Source organism: Macaca fascicularis, chromosome 19 (genome assembly GCF_037993035.2).
Source record: "Macaca fascicularis isolate 582-1 chromosome 19, T2T-MFA8v1.1".
Lineage (NCBI taxonomy): Eukaryota > Metazoa > Chordata > Mammalia > Primates > Cercopithecidae > Macaca > Macaca fascicularis.
This window is the reverse complement of record NC_088393.1, coordinates 48,069,504-48,087,271: the sequence shown is the minus strand read 5'-3', so window position 1 is coordinate 48,087,271 and position 17,768 is coordinate 48,069,504. Positions and strand designations below refer to the sequence as shown.

The window sequence follows — 17,768 nt, the reverse complement described above, 5'->3', positions numbered from 1 at the left end:
CTGAGACCCAAGCAGCTGCAGTACGGTGCTGTTGTGAGAGCCCAGCCCCAACTATACCACATCCTGCCATGGGCTTCAACAACCCTGGGGCAGGTTGGGCATGGTGGCTCACACCTGCAATCCCAGGACTTTGGGAGGCTGAGGCGGGCAGATCACCTGAGGTCAGGAGTTCGAAACCAACCTGGCCAACATGGTGAAACCCCATCTCTACTAAAAATACAAAAATGTGCTGGGTACAGTGATGGGCACCTGTAATCCCAGCTACTTGGGAGGCTGATGCAGGAGAATTACTTGAACCTGGGAGGTGGAGATTGCAGTGAGCCGAGATTGCGCCATTGCACTCCAGCCTGAGCAACAAGAGCAAAACTCTGTCTCAAAAACAAACAAACAAAAAACAGCCCTGGGGCGTCAACAGCCCCATCATCTCCAAATCCCTAGAGCCCCACTGACATCCCTCCGTTTGCCTAGAGGACTGTAGCAGGATACAGCAACATGGCTGGGTCCCCAGCACTCTAGCCCATGTAGTGGGCTTACACCCTGAGGGATGGGTGGTGCAGCATACTGGGAAGCTGCCTCAGGGACAAAGGGAGTCAAAGCACATGCTCCCCAGAGCCTGAGAGCTGCCTGTCTGGGGCCACTGCCATGAACCTTGTACCCCCAACAGCAAGGCTGCTGCACAATTGCTCATGTCCTGAGGACAAGCTCTTCCTACCCACCATGCCACTGCCAATGCCACCGACACCACCTGAGCATGCTGCTTGGGCTGTGAGTTGGTACATAGTGTAGGATATAATAAATCCCTCATCAAAGATTTTAGCCTGTAAATTGTTAAGTACAACGAGTTCTGAGATCCTCTCCAAAGGACCAACGTGTCAGTATGTTCAGCTCCCCTGTTCTTTGTTCTTCATTTTAAAGTTTAACTTTCTCATTCTCTTTGTCTCCTTGCCCCTCATTTCAATAAACTACCCTCTCCTAGCCTCTATCACCTATTCCATCCTGAGTCACCCCTCATCACCTGCTCTGACCTGAGTCATCCTGAGTCACCTGTTCTGTAACTGTCCTTCCCACCAAACTACTCACCCCACCACTCCAACTCATACTCCTGCTCTCTTTAAAATCACCAATCAGAATTAGCTTAGACTGTGCAATCCAACCCTAGCCAGTCAGGGAATGATGCAGCAGTAGGGGTTACCTGCATCAGGAATAAGAACCCCTTCCCCTCCCTTGTTCAGATGTGCTCTTGCCATTGCTCCATCCATGAATCACACCCTTCTGTAGCAGTAAAAATTGCCTTGCTGAGAAAATTAAATTTGTGTTTGAGTGTTATTTCTTTTGCGGCACTGAAAATTTATTTCTAACAATAGCCTACTACACACCTAGGCTATATGGTAGAGCCTATTGCTCCTAGGCTACAAACTTGTACAACATGTTACTGTACTGAATACTGTGGGTAACTATAACACGATGGTAAATATCTGTGTATGTAAACATATCTAAACATGGAAAAGGTACTGTAAAAATATAGCATGAAAGAACAAGTGGCTGGCTCAAGCCTGTAATCCCAGCACTTTGGGAGGCCGAGACGGGTGGATCACGAGGTCAGGAGATCGAGACCATCCTGGCTAACACGGTGAAACCTCATCTCTACTAAAAAATACAAAAAACTAGCCGGGCGAGGTGGCGGGGCCTGTAGTCCCAGCTACTCAGGAGGCTGAGGCAGGAGAATAGCGTAAACCCGGGAGGTGGAGCTTGCAGTGAGCTGAGATCCGGCCACTGCACCCCAGCCTGAGCGACAGAGCAAGACTCCGTCTCAAAAAAAAAAAAAAAAAAGAACAAGTGGCACCCATGTAGGGCACTCACCATAAATGGAGGTTACAGGACTGGGAGTTACTCTGGGCGAGTCAGTGAGGGATGAATGAATGTGATGGCCTAGGACACTATTGTACACTATTGTAGACTAAATTTATCTTTTTTAATTATTTTAAATAAATTTATTTTTTAAAATATTTTAACAATAAATTAAATTTAGACTGGACACAGTGGCTCATGCCTGTAATCCCAGCACTTTGGCCGAGGTGGGTAGATCACTTAAGCCCAGGAGTCTGAGACCAGCCTGGGCAAAATGGCAAAACTCTGTCTGTAAAAGATACAAAAATTAACTGCGTGTGGTGGCACATGCCTGTGGTCCCAGCTACTCAGGAGGCTGAGGTGGGAGGATTGCTTGAGCCCAGGAGGTCGAGGCTTCGGTGAGTCATGATCTCACCACTGCACTCCAGCCTCAGTGACAGAGCAAGACCCTGTCTCAAAATTAAATAAATGAGTAAATATATTAACTTTAGTTGACTGTAACTGTTTTATTTTATAAGCTTTAAAAATTGTTTAAATTGTTGACTCTTTGGTAATAACACTTAGCTGAAAACACAAACACACTGTACAGCTATACCAAAATATTTTCTGTCTTTATATGCTAATATATATCCTTTATATCCTACAGTTTTTTTTTTCTATTTCTAGGATTATTTGTTTATTTTACTATTTAAGCTTTCTTGTTGAAAACTAAGACATAGGCCAGGCATGGTGTGTTCATGTCTGTAATCCCAGCACTTTGGGAAGCTAAGGCAGGAGGATCACTTGAGACCAGGATTTCGAGACCAGCATAGGCAGCCCCATTTCTACAAAAAAAATGAAGATTAAAAAATTAGCCATATGCAGCCGAGTGCAGTGGCTCACACCTGTAATCCCAGCACTCTGGGAGGCCAAGGTGGGTGGATCACGAGGTCAGGAGATAGAGACCATCCTGGCTCACATGGTGAAACCCCGTCTCTACTAAAAAATACAAAAAATTAGCTGGGCATGCTGGCAGGCACCTGTAGTCTAAGCTACTCAGTAGGCTGAGGCAGGAGAATGGTGTGAACCCAGGTGGTGGAGCTTGCAGTGAGCCAAAACCGCACCACTGCACTCCAGCCTGGGCAACAGAGTGAGACTCCGTCTCAAAAAAAAAAAAAAAAAAAAAAATTAGCCATACACGGTGATATATGCCTGTAGTCCCAGCTACTCGGGAGACTGAGGTGGGAGGATCATTTGAGTCCAGGAGGTCAAGGCTGCAATGAACCAAGGTTGCACCGAACCAAGGTTGCACCACTGTACTTCAGCCTGGGGGACAGAGTGTGGCTGTGTCTCTAAAAATAAAAATAAGAAAACAAAGCAGCAAAAAAAAAAAAAAAAAAAAAATTAAAACATCTCTATCTGGGATTAAGCCACCTCACAAGGCACTTTCCAGGGTCTGCCTTTAGGCTGAAAGCATTAAAAAAAAAAAACACCCAAAATAGGAAATCTCTTTCATCCAACCCCCTTCAGTATCTACTGGTTTTGTTCACTCTCCAGTAATTTCAGAGAATTGGGTTCTTAAAAATGTTTTATTCAGAGTTAATAGCTGTTATTCACAGGATGCTTGATCTAATAGAAGCTACTCAACAATTACCAGAAAAAACTCTCCAGAACACTTGGACACTGACACTTCACCCTGTTATTTAAAAAGTTGTTCATCTCTGTCATCTACCCAACTTCTTTCCTGCCTCTCTACTCTACGCCCTGACATTCTACTGGTAGGGAAGCACTTTCTGGCCATGGATGTGAGCTGTCCAAACACTCAGAAAGAAAGAATCTTGACTTTCTTCTTTTCTTTGACCTTCTTCACTCTATTTCAGCCAACACTTCCACAGGCCCACCTTCACCCTTGTCATCACTCTGAAATATGAAACACAGACATTTTACTCTCCACCCACAACAGCTAGCTCCCCAACCCCTGCACTGTCTCACTGCCAATGGCCTGAGGGGTATGCCAGCTGACCAGATCTTTGGTTAATCTTCCAAAGAACACAAAAACTATAGAAGTTGAAGTCTCCCTCCTAATAAAAGACTTTTTTCCCCCTAACATTTTGGAATGTTTTGTTACAGGCTTACAGGGAAGTTTTTCAAGAACCACAGGAGATTAGGGGTAATTTTCTGATGTTTCATAAAGAAAACAGGTGGAACTTGGCAGTCCAGAGTGGTAGTTCACAGCATGGACTTGACAATCACACAAGGCCATACACCAGCTCTACCCTCATTTGCTGTAGAATCCAAAGCAAAGGACTTCCAATTTTGGAAGCCTTATCCAACTCATTTGCAAAACGAAGATGATAAAACCAACGTCACAGGCTTGCAGTGCAGAGTGTAATTAAGATCATACTCATAAAAAGCTTCACACGGTGTTTTGTTGTTGTTGCTTTGTTTTGTTTTGAAGAGAAATGGGTCTAGGCTAGGGCTATTTTTTAATCCAAACAGACAGGTGTTTGTGAACCAGATGTTCATGTGTACACAACAGGGCCCACGTGCCTGCATACAGACACCAGAATGTATGCACAAAAACATCCACACACGTATATGTAGTCACCCAGTTGTGCATGCATCCACACAAATGTGAACATGCAGCCATGTATCAGGTTGGACAAAGAAATGTACATCATAGATACCCCCCAAGGGATAAAACCCAAAGCATGCACTCAGACTACATGCACAGACAGACAGAGACTGGCAAACATTCAGGAAGAGTGGCATGGACATACATGCACCTCATCAGGCACTCACACAAACGTGCATGTGCAGACATAAGTTGGAATGGATGCCCACTTATCCAGCACAAACACACATCCCACAAAGCCTGGTGCATGCATAAATTCATCTATCAACAGGGACATGCTGAAACATATATGCATACAGAAACCTCAAGCATGCACCCAGAGTGACACACACACAGACAGGCATATAAATAAGGATAAACATGGCAGAGGCATCTAGGAGAAACCACTGGACAAAATGACGCAAACTTGCAAAGTTGCAGGAGCACACAGGGTGTTTGAGGGGAAGGTTGACTTGCAGGGAAGGAGAAAGAGAAAGACAGAAAGACAAGACCAGAGAAAAAGGGAGAGAGACAGGTGGGCGAAGTCCTGGCCAGGGCTCCAGGCCCATCCAGAGTAATCTGAGGGCCTAACACTGGCCTTTCTTCCTGCGAATATTACTTAACTCAGTGCCATGCTCTAGGAGGCAGCCTAAGGTCAATTTCCTATTCACAGCTTCATGGGGTAAGGCTTGCCTATGCTAAGGAAGGGATGGGGAGAGAGGTTCCCAAAAGACTCTGTCTCCCTTCCCCCTTCTCAAAGGAAAAGCTTTGGGAACATTAGACCAGAGAATTGCAAAAGCCAGGAGGGGGCTTGGAGAACATCTCATCCATTCTGTTCATCCTTAATAAGAACAGCCAATATTCATTGCACACTTACATGTAACTCGCCTGCATTGACCCATATACTTCTCACCTAAACAGCTGAAGAGCTAGGAGCTATTTTTGGCTCCATAAGGTTCAGAGAGATGAAGTCAGTTCTTCAAGGTCACACAACAAAGAAGGGATAAGGTTTGGATTCCAATCCATGCCTTAACCTTGTTCTTAACCACTGTACCATCCATCCAGAAAGGGAAACACAGGCCCAACAATGGAAAGGGATTTTCCTGGGTTCGCCACTAACTCACTCTGAAAGCCTGTACCCAAGTCACCACCACTGGGACAAGTCCCTCCCACGTAATTTCAGATACCATTCTCTTACTCCACGCTCCAGAGTAATCAACAGGGCCAAAATTGCCAGACCTCTATGTCTCCAAATACTAGAGTTCTCCCAACCTGACTCCCCACGCCCTCCCTGGCCAGGTCATGGCAGCCTGTCTGAACACTCAGTGCCCTTCCTAGTGCCAACCTCATTAAGAAACAAACTCCCCACATTTCTACCTCTCTCCTTTTTAAGCAATGAGGGAGAAGAGGAAGGACCCAGGCTTGTGGCCAGCCTGAGTGCAGGTTGGTGACCAGGATTAAAGGGATTGATGTCTGTCCCGCTGGTGCTAATCCTCCTTCCCACCTCTTACCCCACAAAATCAATCAACGGCTTCCCTCTCTCTGCTTTGTTCTCTGCTCTTTGATCCCTCCACATAGGTCTCAGAGCTCAACAGCTAATTTGAGCCAGTTAGAGCCAGTCCTGGGAGTGTCAACCTCACCTACCTCCACTTGTCCAAAGTTGGTGACCCAGAGGAGAGGTGCAACCCTGGAAGGACCAACCATCAGAGCCTGTCCTGCAGCCATCTGGGGCCCCTCTCAGGATCTGGCTGAGGCTTATCTCAGACCCACATAGGACCAATCTCAGCACCTGCCTAATGCTCATGTCAGAGCCCACTGGAACCAACCTCAGACCCTATATGGTACCACTCTTATGCCCTCCTGAAGCAGGACACTCTCATGCCCTCCTGAAGCAGGACATTCTTATGCCCTCAGTGACACCTGAGACAACACACAGAGCCCTCTTGGCACCAAACATGACTTTAATATTCTCCTGGTGCCAAGCTCAGTGCCAACTTGTTTCCCATCCTTGCGTACACCTGGGGGCAGTCCCAAAGCCAACACGATGCCTCCCCTCCCTGGCCATATCTGATGCAGATATCAGAACCCGCCAGGGTCATCCCTGTGTCCACTGCTGATACCAATCTCGGCACTCACCTCCTGCTAAGCCTGGCCCGCACTTGACTCCCAGGGTGATCTAGGCCAGTCACTGAAGGGGAACGAGGAGAGAGTGCACATCCCAGCTCCCTCACTTACCCCCTGTGTGACCTCACTCAACTGGATTTATGGAGTCTAGATCTGCTCATCTTCAAAATGAGGATGATGATGAACCAACTTCATTGTTACAGATTCGACCAGGTCATACACACCTAGACTTGCTCTTCCCATATGCAACCATGCTCACCAAAGGGTAACTGTCCTGTTTACTAAGGAAGAATTTCCCTGAGGGAAGGACAGGAGGCTACTCATCCTTCTCCACTCCTACCCACCCCAGGCTCTGCCTCTGTGCCTAACACTGGAGTTTACCCCAATCTCTTCTGCGATTGCTCCCTCTGCCTGCTAATAGTAGTAGCCCCTGACAAAGCAGGAATCACCCTTAAAGGAGACTTAACTCACCTTCAAATATGATCCTCTCTTTCTAAATAGTTCCTTTCCACTGGTGGGAAAACGAAATCCAGAAAGGGGAACTAAGGACGCAGAGCAGGAGAGATGGGAGTTCAGGGCCACTCACGCATGTCCCCTGCCCACTGTCTGTTTTCTGTCCTCCATAGACCCTTATATAAAATGAGAAACATAAATAACAATAATATTAATAGGGATGATACAATCAATCTAGTGGGTTTCCCTAAGGATCTTGTTGGAAACCAGTGGAGGTCTTTGTAAATTCCAACCCTTGGGACATGAGATGTTTCCACCATTTGGGGGTTGTTACTACTATTTCTCCAGACCTGGCCAATCCCTCTGCCAACTGATAACAGGAGGTACTCTCCTCCAGGTGTGGGGAAAGTTCCCTTGAAATATGGCTCTAGTCTTCCAACCCTTTCCCAACCAGAGATGGGCAGTGGAGGTTCTATGGCACCCATTCTGGCCTCACTCTGAGGTTCCAATGAGGATTCTGGGCATTAAGAGACAGCTCTGGGCCACAGCAAAATCAAGTCAGTCCCTGGGCCCAGTGCTGGGCTGCTGGGTTTTCTGGGAGGACCTGCTGGGCTTGCTACACACTCCTCCTCCCAGAAACTCCACACCCACACCCTGGGTCTTCCTAGCCCCAAGACTCTCAAGTCCATATGCCTGGAATCCCCCCTCCTGAGACTCTTAATCCTGCATCCTCCTCACCAGAAGACCCCAAATGCACAGCCACACTTCCATCTCACCCTAATAAAACCCAGACCTTTGGATTCTTCTCCTTGGGACCCCCAAATCCACAACTTTGGGGTGCATTCTCACTCCCAGATCCCAAATCCAAAATCCAGGTGCTCCCCTGTGCAAATATTCCAAACTCCTCAGTTCTACAGTTTATCTGATGCCTCCTCCTAAATCCACAGCCCTGCGGCACCCTTCCCAAAGTACCACAGATTTAGTCTGGAGGTCCCCTCCTGGTTCAGCTGCCCTGGGGTCCCCCTCCTCCTCCCTTGCTGGCTGTGTCCCAAGCTAGGGGGAGTTCATGGAGGGAGTGTAGTTACAATCACCAAATGAGGTGATTATATAACCAGTCAAAGTCCACCCCTCTTTTTCAGGCAGTATAAAGGCAAACCACCCCAGCCGTCACCATCGATCATCCCACTGCCACCATGCTGGCCTCAGGGCTGCTCCTGGTGGCCTTGCTGGCCTGCCTGACTGTGATGGTCTTGATGTCTGTCTGGCAGCAGAGGAACAGCAAGGGAAAGCTGCCTCCGGGACCCACCCCATTGCCCTTCATTGGAAACTACTTGCAGCTGAACACAGAGCAGATGTACAACTCCCTCATGAAGGCGTCCCAAGGCAGGGGGATGGGTGGCACGGGGTGGGGGCTGCCCAGCTGGCTGGAGCTTTGTGGCGGGGATTGACCACTGTGGACCAGAGACTCAGGAAAGGGAGTTTTGGAGGTTCAGCGTCAGGGTCCTAGCCAGGAAAGACAGGATCTTGGGATGTCCAGCTCCCTGACTGTGAGAACCTGACTGGGCGAAGCATCCCAGTACATGAAATATCAGTGCTGGGTCCATCCGGAGTAGCAGCTGCTCCCTCTAACCACTCCCACCCGCCTCCATCAGATCAGTGAGCGCTATGGCCCCGTGTTCACCATTCACCCGGGGCCCCGGCGGGTGGTGGTGCTGTGCGGATATGATGCCGTCAGGGAGGCTCTGGTGGACCAGGCTGAGGAGTTCAGCGGGCGAGGCGAGCAGGCCACCTTCGACTGGCTCTTCAAAGGCTATGGTGAGGGGATCCCGGAGGAGGAAGTTGGCCAGGCCGACTCGATGGCCTCTGCGTCCCCAGCCTTCTCCCTGACTTTCCTGCCCACTGAAGGCTGCAGCAGAGCTCCCAGTCTGGTCTTCTCTCCCCAGCTCCCTTCATTGTGTCCTCTCCCTCTTGCCTGTCTCCAGCATCCCTGTCCCTGTCCAGATTTCTCCCTGCCTCTCTCACTGGAGTCTCCTCCTTCCCCTCTGTCTCCATCTCTGAGGACAATCCTGGGCTTCCGTTTTCCAGCCCTGGTCCTCTGTCTTCATTTGTCTTTTTGTCCTTCTCAGATTCTGTGCTTCTCCGTGTTTCTCCTCTGTCCACTGACCTCTCCTTCTTCCTCTGTCTTAGGATTTCACAGTATTCCTACTTCCACATCTCCAGCCTCCATCTCCTGGTAACGGTCTCTCCTCCTTCCAGACCCTCTCTGTTTCTGTCGCAGTAATTTTCCCTCTTCTCCAGCTCAGCTTAAGAATCTTTCACCATTTTTACACTTGAACCCGGAAGGTGGAGGTTGCGGTGAGCCGCCAAGATCGCGACAGTGCACTCCAGCCTGGGCGACAGAGCGAGAATCTGTCTCAAAAACAAATAAACAAATATACAAACAAAAGAGACTCTTTCACCATTTTTTATTTTCTCCTCCCAGATCTCCCCATATCTCACTTCCCCTCCTTCCATCCTCTTCTCCCATCTCTGTCTCTTTCTCTCCCTCCTTCCCTCTTTATATTCTGTGGAGTGTCCCGTCTCCCTCTGTTTCGCTGTGCATCTGTCTGGCCTGTCTCTTTTCCGATCCTCTTCTTCCCATTCGGTCTCTGTCCCTGTTTCTCTGACTGAGTTTGCAGCTCTCCTGCGCGAGGCTTCTGCGCCTGCCCCCGCCGCCTGACTCCACCCCTGCGTTCCCTCCCCAGGAGTGACCTTCAGTACCCTGGAGCGCGCCAAGCTGCTCAGACTCTTCTCCATCGCCACCCTGCGGAACTTCGGGGTGGGCAAGCACGGCATCAGGAGGTATCCAGGAGAAGGCGCGCTTCCTCATCCAGGCCCTCCTGGGCACGCGCGGTGAGCACGCGCGGTGAGCACGCGCGGTGAGCACGCGCGGTGAGCACGCGCGGTGAGCACGCGCGGTGAGCACGCGCGGTGAGCACGCGCGGTGAGCACGCGCGGTGAGCACGCGCGGTGAGCAGCTGAGGCTGGAGAAGAAAAACGCCCAGGGCAAGGAACCCGCGCGCGCAATTATGTCCGGGAACGGGGACTAGGTGGGGAAAGGCGCCCGCGCTCCTAGCCCTGGAGTCTGGCGCTGGGAATTTGGCTTATCAGGGCAGTGCCTCCTGGAATTCTCAGACTGGCATCAGACCTCTGAGTTGACTCTCTCCCCAAACCCCTTCTCCCCCAACACACCGCCACACCCGCAAGCTCCAGGATCAATCCCACCTTCTTCCTGAGCCGAACCGTCTCCGATGTCATCAGCTCCATTGCCTTTGGTGACCGCTTTGACTATGAGGACAAAAGTTCCTGTCACTGCTGCGCATGATGCGGGAAAGCTTCCAGTTCACGGCAACCTCCACGGGGCAGGTAACCGGCTGCAACCCGGCCCTTGACGCCCCTACCACAACCTGCCAACTGCTCCCCTACATGGGGACAGGTGCCCCAAACGCCCACCTGCCTCCAGGCAGTGTCCCCTCAAATCAGCCCCCAATACTGGACAACTGGACAGTTGCACCAGAAACCAGGATGGGTGTCCAATACCCAGTCTCCAAAGACACCTGGATAGCTCAACAGATGCTCCCCAAAACAAAGCCTGCGGGCAGGATGCAAGCCCTCAGCTCAGCTCTCTCACCTGGGCACGTGTTCCCATCCCCAACTTACCCTAATTTGTAACAGGTGCTCCCTACCCTGTTCTTCTGACTATTTTAACACCTGGACAAGTGACTGCCTCTACCCCTTCCTGCATACCTGAACACCTGGTGCTGCAAAATCCGGCCCATCATAATCATTTCACATCTACACAAATGTCCCAAATTAGCCCACTGGAATATCTGGCCAAGCACCCTCTACTTCACCCACTTAAATACCTGAAAACATCGACAGCTGTCCTAACCAACACCCTAAACACATAAATATCTAGACAGATTATTCCCCAGACACCCAAATAAGTGTTCCCCACAACCTTTCCAATCACACACCTTACAGAGGTGCCCCCAATGCATCCCACTTGGATAGGTAAACACCTGAACAGGTATCCCCTCTACTTCTTCACCAGCCCCGCTTTAATACCTGAACACCTGAACAAAAGCCCCCAATCCAGACCCAATAAGTATCTTGGTAGTTGTCTCCAAGGAAGCCCACCTGAATGCCTAAATACCTAGACAGGTGACACTCCCCTCATGCCAGCCCCACCCGAGTAGCTAAACACTTGAACAGGTGTCTTCCAACACATCCTGCCTTGAATATCTAAACACCTAGCTGTGTGCTCCAATCCAGCCTTACTGAAACCTGGATGTATGCCTCAATCCATCTTACCTAAATTCCTGGACAGTAGCCTTCTCCCTTAACCCTCATGAAAACTTAGATATATGCTCCCATCCAGCCCCACTGAAATACCTGAACACCTGGGCACGTAAGTGCCTTCAACCCAGTGCCTTTCTTTCTCTGACACAGGTTCCATTCCCATCAATTCCTGCCCCCTGACAGCTGTCCTTCCCTTCCCATCCTCTCTCCACAACCCCAGCTCTACGAGATGTTCTCTTCGGTAATGACACACCTGCCAGGACCACAGCAACAGACCTTTAAAGAGCTGCAAGGGCTGGAGGACTTCATAGCCAAGAAGGTGGAGCACAACCAGCGCACACTGGATCCCAATTCCCCACGGGACTTCATCGACTCCTTTCTCATCCGCTTGCAGGAGGTACACCCCAGCAGCCAATGGGAGTAACTGCAAAGCCAGGCAGAGGGAAATCAGGCTGGTAGTGGGGAGGGCAGACAACACAGGCCCATTCAAATTAGCCCCTGTCATAATAATCCTCACAATCCCAACTATATCAACCACTGCTGTTGATATAGTGACCCCTATCTACCGACCCCTCACCCAGAGGCAGGACTTTTGTATGTGAATTCAAATAGCAAGCACTTCTACAGAACTACCATGTGCCAGGCACTGTGTTAAGTGCTTTAAGATAGTCCCTGCTTTAGCACTCATGACAGCTCTTGAGGAGGTTCAATCATGGCCTCAATTTTACAATTGAGAAAACTGAGGCCCAGAGAGTATAAGTGGCTTCCCTGAGGTCACACAGAGAGGAAGCTGAGGTCCCCCAAGCTCAAACCCTGGTCTATCTAAGGCTGGTGCTTTTTTTTTTTTTTTTTTTTGAGACAGAGTTTCGCTTTTGTCACCCAGGCTGGAGTGAAATGGTGCAATCTTGGCGCACTGCAACCTCCACCTCCTGGGTTCAAGTGATTCTCCTGCTTCAGCCTCCAAAGTAACTGGGATTACAGGCGCCCACCACCATACCCAGCTAATTTTTGTATTTTTGGTAGAGATGGAGTTTCACCATGTTGGCCAGGCTGGTCTTGAACTCCTGACCTCAGGTGATCCAAGGGCTGGTGCTTTTAGCCACCATGCTCGCTAACCTATCATGCCCTGGTTAGCAGACACACCTCTGTGGACAGGTGACCTGGCTGTACATTGCAGGATCCCCACCTCCATGTGGATGTCAGTCTCCCATGTGGGAAGGCTTTAGGGAGTCTAAGCTCAGGGAGAAAGGATCAAGGGAGGGGGTTCCTCCACAGTAAGCATCAAGATTTTTAGGGAAGAAATAGGATGCTGTTGCTTAAAGCTCTGTCTGTCAGAGAAACTATGCCTCTTTTTTACTCTCTCTGACTCATTCGACCTTACAATATCTGTGCTTTTTCTCATTGTATCTCTCTATCCCTCTTTTTCTAAATATTTCTACCATTTAAAAAAAGGGACAACTGAGCCTGGCCTGGTGGTGCATGCCTATAGTCCCAACTACCTGGGACTGAGGCGGAAGGACTGCTTGAGCCAATGAGTTTCACTCCAGCTTGAGCCACATCCCAAGACCCAGTCTCTAACTTAGAAAAAAAAGAAAAGGTATAACGAATCTGACAGTTAAAGGACAGCTAGTCAGGTAAGCTAGGTGAGAAGGAAGAGCATTTTGGGTAGAACCAGCAGCCAGGGCAAGGGCTGGAACCTGGAGTGAGCCTGGTAGATCTAGGGTCCCTCTTTCCACCTTTGGTCTGAATCAAAGAGAGGTAGATCTAAAGGAAAAGCCCTAGCAGGGCCTTGAGGGCAAGAGGAGTGAGGATGGTCTAAAGCCCCCTCTCCCTGCAGGAGGAGAAGAACCCCAACACGGAGTTCTACATGCAGAACCTGGTGCTGACCACGCTGAACCTCTTCATTGCGGGCACCGAGACCGTCAGCACCACCCTGCGCTACGGCTTCCTGCTGCTCATGAAGCACCCAGAGGTGGAGGGTAAGGCTGGACGGGGAGGGAAGAGGAGAGCCCCAGACCCTCAAAACTCCACTGACCCTGGTGCAATGTCCCCACCTGTCCCAGATCCCAGGACCCTGAGACGTGCTTTGCTGTCCAGAGACAGGGCAATATTCAGCTGATAGGAATCAGCTGAGTCTCACTAGCTATTAAAATACTGAAAATGTCTGTAGTGATTGGTCAGTCACTCCCATCCCAAGCCCACTGAGTGCCCACTGCCTGCTCCTCTGGATCATCCCTTGAGTTCCTCCCTGTGCCTCCCCTGTGATTCTGGCACAACCTGGTTAACAGGACCCTGCTCCAACAATGCGAATGACTAATGTCTGTTCTGAATGGTCTACCTCCATGTCATTGGTGGAGCCATGTAATCTACCCCATTTTACCTATTTGGACTATAATCCCTTCTCTGAGACCCCTAAATACCTAAACACATTCCCCCTCCTCCCCCAGCCAAGGTCCATGAGGAGACTGACAGAGTGATCGGCAAAACCGGCAGCCCAAGTTTGAGGACCAGGCCAGGATGCCCTACACGGAGGCAGTGATCCACGAGATCCAAAGATCTGGAGACATGATCCCCATGGCTGTGGCCCACAGGGTCAACAAGGACACCAAGTTTCAGGATGTCTTCCTCCTGAAGGTGCTGCATGTCCCCCCACCAGCCTAGAAGGACTTCCGACACACTCCCTGAGACCGCAGCATCCCATCTCCATGAGAAGCTTTCTAGCCCCTGTCCCACTCCTTAAATCAAAGATTTTTCTAGTCACCACATCCCTTCCATCTTCCGTCTCAGAGACACCTGAATCCTGTATCTCCAACAGAATTTTTGCCGCAGAAGCAGCAGCTCCATGTCCACAAACTCCCTGTCTCAAGGGACATGAGTTTCCTTTTCCTTTCCCCTTGCCCTTTTGCCTTAAGGACACAAATTTCATTTTCCCTGAACACCCTGCCTAAGAGGACATGGACCCCATGTCTCCCAAACTTCCTGTCTCAGGGACATGAACCTTCTATCCCCCAAAGCTCCTCCCTCAGAGGTCCCCAACTCCCATGCCTGCCACTTACCCTCACCTGGAGCACCCTAGTTCTCCCTCCAGCCCCTGTGGACCTTCACCAATCCCCCAACCCGCCTCATCTCACACACCTTCCTCCTCCCTCCCAGGGCACAGAAATGTTCCCTATGCTGGGCTCCGTGCTGAGAGACCCCCAGGTTCTTCTCCAACCCCCAGGACTTCAATCCCCAGTAATTCCTGGATGGGAAGAGACAGTTTAAGAAGAGTGATGCTTTTGTGCCCTTTTCCATTGGTAAGAGACCACTGTTTGCTGCAAGGCCACTGCTCACACCAGCAGGGGCCTCCCTCACCCAGCTGTCCTTTCTGTGGTGTAGCTGGTATTTCCCTGGCTTCCAAGTTCCTGTTAGAATCTACCCTTTAGTCATCAGCTGATACTCCCTTAACGACTCAGTACCTGCACCCAGGCAAAAGGGAAGGAAACATCTTACCCCTTTCAGAGTGGGGAAAACCAAGGCCCAGAGTGAATCAGATTCATTTGTCTAGGGTCACACAGCAGATTCTTCAGATTCCTAAAAAGGAGATGATAGCACAGCAGTCATATTTGCGAGTGTATCTGGAGGAAGGGGCATCTAAACCTTCCATTATGACACCTGGCATGGATCACCCCATCTTTCATACATCCTTTGTACACTCAGGAAACTGAGGCTCAGGGAGGATCAGAGCCTCCTCTGAACATCTCTCAGGTCATAATATTCCACCCCTCCTCCCTAGGAGAGCTGTAGCTGGAGGTCGGTAGTGGGGTGAGGCTACACCGAGAATGGGCTTCACCTCCACCCCTCCCGCCTCTCCTCCTCAGGAAGGACACAAATTTCAAGGACACCAAGTTTCTCCTCCTTTATTCCCTTCCTTTGAGAACCTCACTCATTAGTGGGAGTTATCACTTTCATCCTCACTACCCATGATTTCTTGCAAGACAGATTAATAGTGATTCATATAGTACACTTGTGCTGTAGCATTTTGTTGGACTAAGGTAGCGATGAAGCTTTTTATCATTTGAAGAAGTATAGGTAGCAAACAAGGGAGCAGGAAGCAGGTTCCTATTACTACTATAACTCCTATTATGAGAGTTTAAATCCTCCTAGTGCTGGGAACCATTTTCCAAACATGGCCCCCGGATCCAATCCATGCCACACTTACACGGGCACATGTGCCAGTTTTGTCATATCTCTAACTATGTCTTCAACTACTTGTTCTTGGTCATCTATGTGTAGACAACAATTAGTAAGGTTAAGTTTCTCACAGGCGCCTCCTTCAGCTGCTAGCAAGTACTCAAGAGCCAATCTATTTTGATAGATAGTACTTCTCGTCTGTGTTTCTTGCCAGGCCAAAATAGTCAAGGCTCTGTCGGTTTTATTAGTGATTATTTCTAAGACAGCTGGTAACCATATGATTCGGTTGAACATGTAAGTGCCCAGCCTGTTGTACATTTTACATTATAGAGGGAATATAATTGTAACGTTTGTAACACAAAGAAATGGTGAGTGCTTGAGGTGATGGTTACCAGATTTACCCTGATGTGATTATTATATGTGATTATACACTGTATGTCTATCTACATTGTATGTCTGTGATTATACATTGTCTGTATCGAAATATCTCACACACCCTATACTATATACACCTACTATGTGGCCACAAAGATTTTTAAAAATAAAAATTGCATAGACTCCTCAAACCCCAATCTCCAGTACTTTTCTTGTCTTGCTCCACCCCAGGACCACAGCTCAAAACCTCAAGTCTATCAGAATTTCTCCCTCCTGTCGGCCTCCTCTTCATTTGACCTTATAAAATTCTAGAAGCTTCTGTAGTTAATATATAAGCGAGAAAGGAACTCCTAATCTTTTCTGTGGAGTCCCATCCAAAGTTTCACCCCAACTGACTTGCTGCCCGTGAGCGGTTTCCCTTCTACCCACCTCCACCCTTTCCGTCCCTTCCACACTCCCGCATCTGAAAACCTGGACAAACCTGAGAAAGCCCTGTGGTTTATTTGCAAAGTGCTCCCCCAGGAAGGACAGAGGCCAGGGCCCAGGAGAGAGGCAGCCCTGGGAGGTGGGAATGGCCCCAGACCCAGAGTAACAAGAGGTCACTGGGAACAATGAGGAGTGAGAAGGCTGAGGGCGCCGTGGTCCTCATTCCACCCACCTTCCATTCTGCTGTCGCTCTTAAAAGACATGTTGTTCTGTTTGTTGTTTGATTTCTGTGGTTGGTAAGGGAAGATGTGCCATGCATTTGCACTGGCAGAGTCCCTGCTAACTCTTCAGAGGCTACAAGGAGCCCAAAGCTGGCAGGTGCTGCAGAGGCCAACAGGTTAGCATCTCAGGGCTGAGTCTCAGAGCCAGCTTCCCATTGGCCACAGGCTGGCTGGTGTATCCTCGTGATAAAGATATTAAACTTGCAGCACCTCCCTCAGGGAAGGGTGGTAGTCCTGCTGGTGGAATGTGTGGAGGCTGGATTGATTGATTGATTGATTGATTTTTGAGATGGAGTCTTGTGTTGTCGCCCAGGCTGGAGTGCAGTGGTGGGATCTTGGCTCACTGCACACTCTGCCTCCTATGTTCAAGTGACTCTCCTGTCTCAGTCTCCTGAGCAGCTGGGACTACAGGTGCGTGCCACCACACCAGGCTAATTTTTGTATTTTTTTAGTTGAGACAGGGTTTCCGTATGTTAGTCAGGCTGGTCTCAAACCCCCTGACTTGAGGTGCTCCACTAGCCTTGGCCTCCCAAAGTGCTGTGATTATAGGCATGAGCCACCATGTCCAGCCTGGAGGCTGGATTTAGACTGGTTCCACTTCAAGAATACTGCTAAGCTTTACCAAAAGGTTGCATTGCAGCACAGGGGATCGAGAGTAACTGGCAGGCAGAATTGGGGGCATCTTGGGCTCTTTGGGGATGAGAATTTATTCTGGGTCTCAGAAGAAAGTGGGATATGGAGGAGACAGTCTGATGGAGGAGGCCTAGCTCCATTTTGGGAGGGCTGTGGGGGTAGGGGATGCTGATTAGCCACTCATTCATCCATTCATTCCTCAGCAAATATTTTGAACACCTGTCATAGGCCACACGCTGTGTTGAGAGTACGGTGATGAGCAAGACAATGGTTTAGCCCTTCACAGAGTTGGCATTGAGGTGAGAGAGGCGTTCTCACCAATGTTCCTTCCAGAAAAATCCCTAGGGACCTGACAACAAAAGAATCCCACACGAAATGGCACAGATCACCTCTTGACCTGGGGAGGTCAGGCTTTAGAGATGTTTAATTCTCAGCGGATTTGAAGGAACATATCAGAGAATCCAAAGCACCAGTGCAGAATCCCACAGCTCAGGGAACCTGGGCCAAGGAGGCTTTTGACA

General features: G+C 49.5%; 2 protein-coding genes and 1 pseudogene across 2 annotated transcripts in view; 1 reads left to right on the top strand and 2 right to left on the bottom strand.

Annotated features, from left to right (window-relative positions):
• CYP2B6 (cytochrome P450 family 2 subfamily B member 6) overlaps positions 1-17,768 on the bottom strand; it is a 122,096-nt gene that overhangs the window by 93,040 nt on the left and 11,288 nt on the right. The gene's annotated exons all lie outside the window — the stretch shown is intronic.
• LOC102122395 (cytochrome P450 2B6-like) overlaps positions 3,398-17,768 on the bottom strand; it is a 43,561-nt gene continuing 29,190 nt past the window's right edge. Inside the window, exons 6-11 of the mRNA XM_074023670.1 lie at positions 14,852-14,932; positions 11,636-11,783; positions 9,779-10,345; positions 8,350-9,427; positions 7,037-7,194; positions 3,398-3,747 (exon numbers count right to left, since the gene is read on the bottom strand). The gene's annotated coding sequence lies outside the window, so the exon portion shown is untranslated. The remainder of the gene's footprint in view (positions 3,748-7,036; positions 7,195-8,349; positions 9,428-9,778; positions 10,346-11,635; positions 11,784-14,851; positions 14,933-17,768) is intronic.
• On the top strand, positions 8,212-16,092 carry CYP2A27P (cytochrome P450 family 2 subfamily A member 27, pseudogene; annotated as a pseudogene).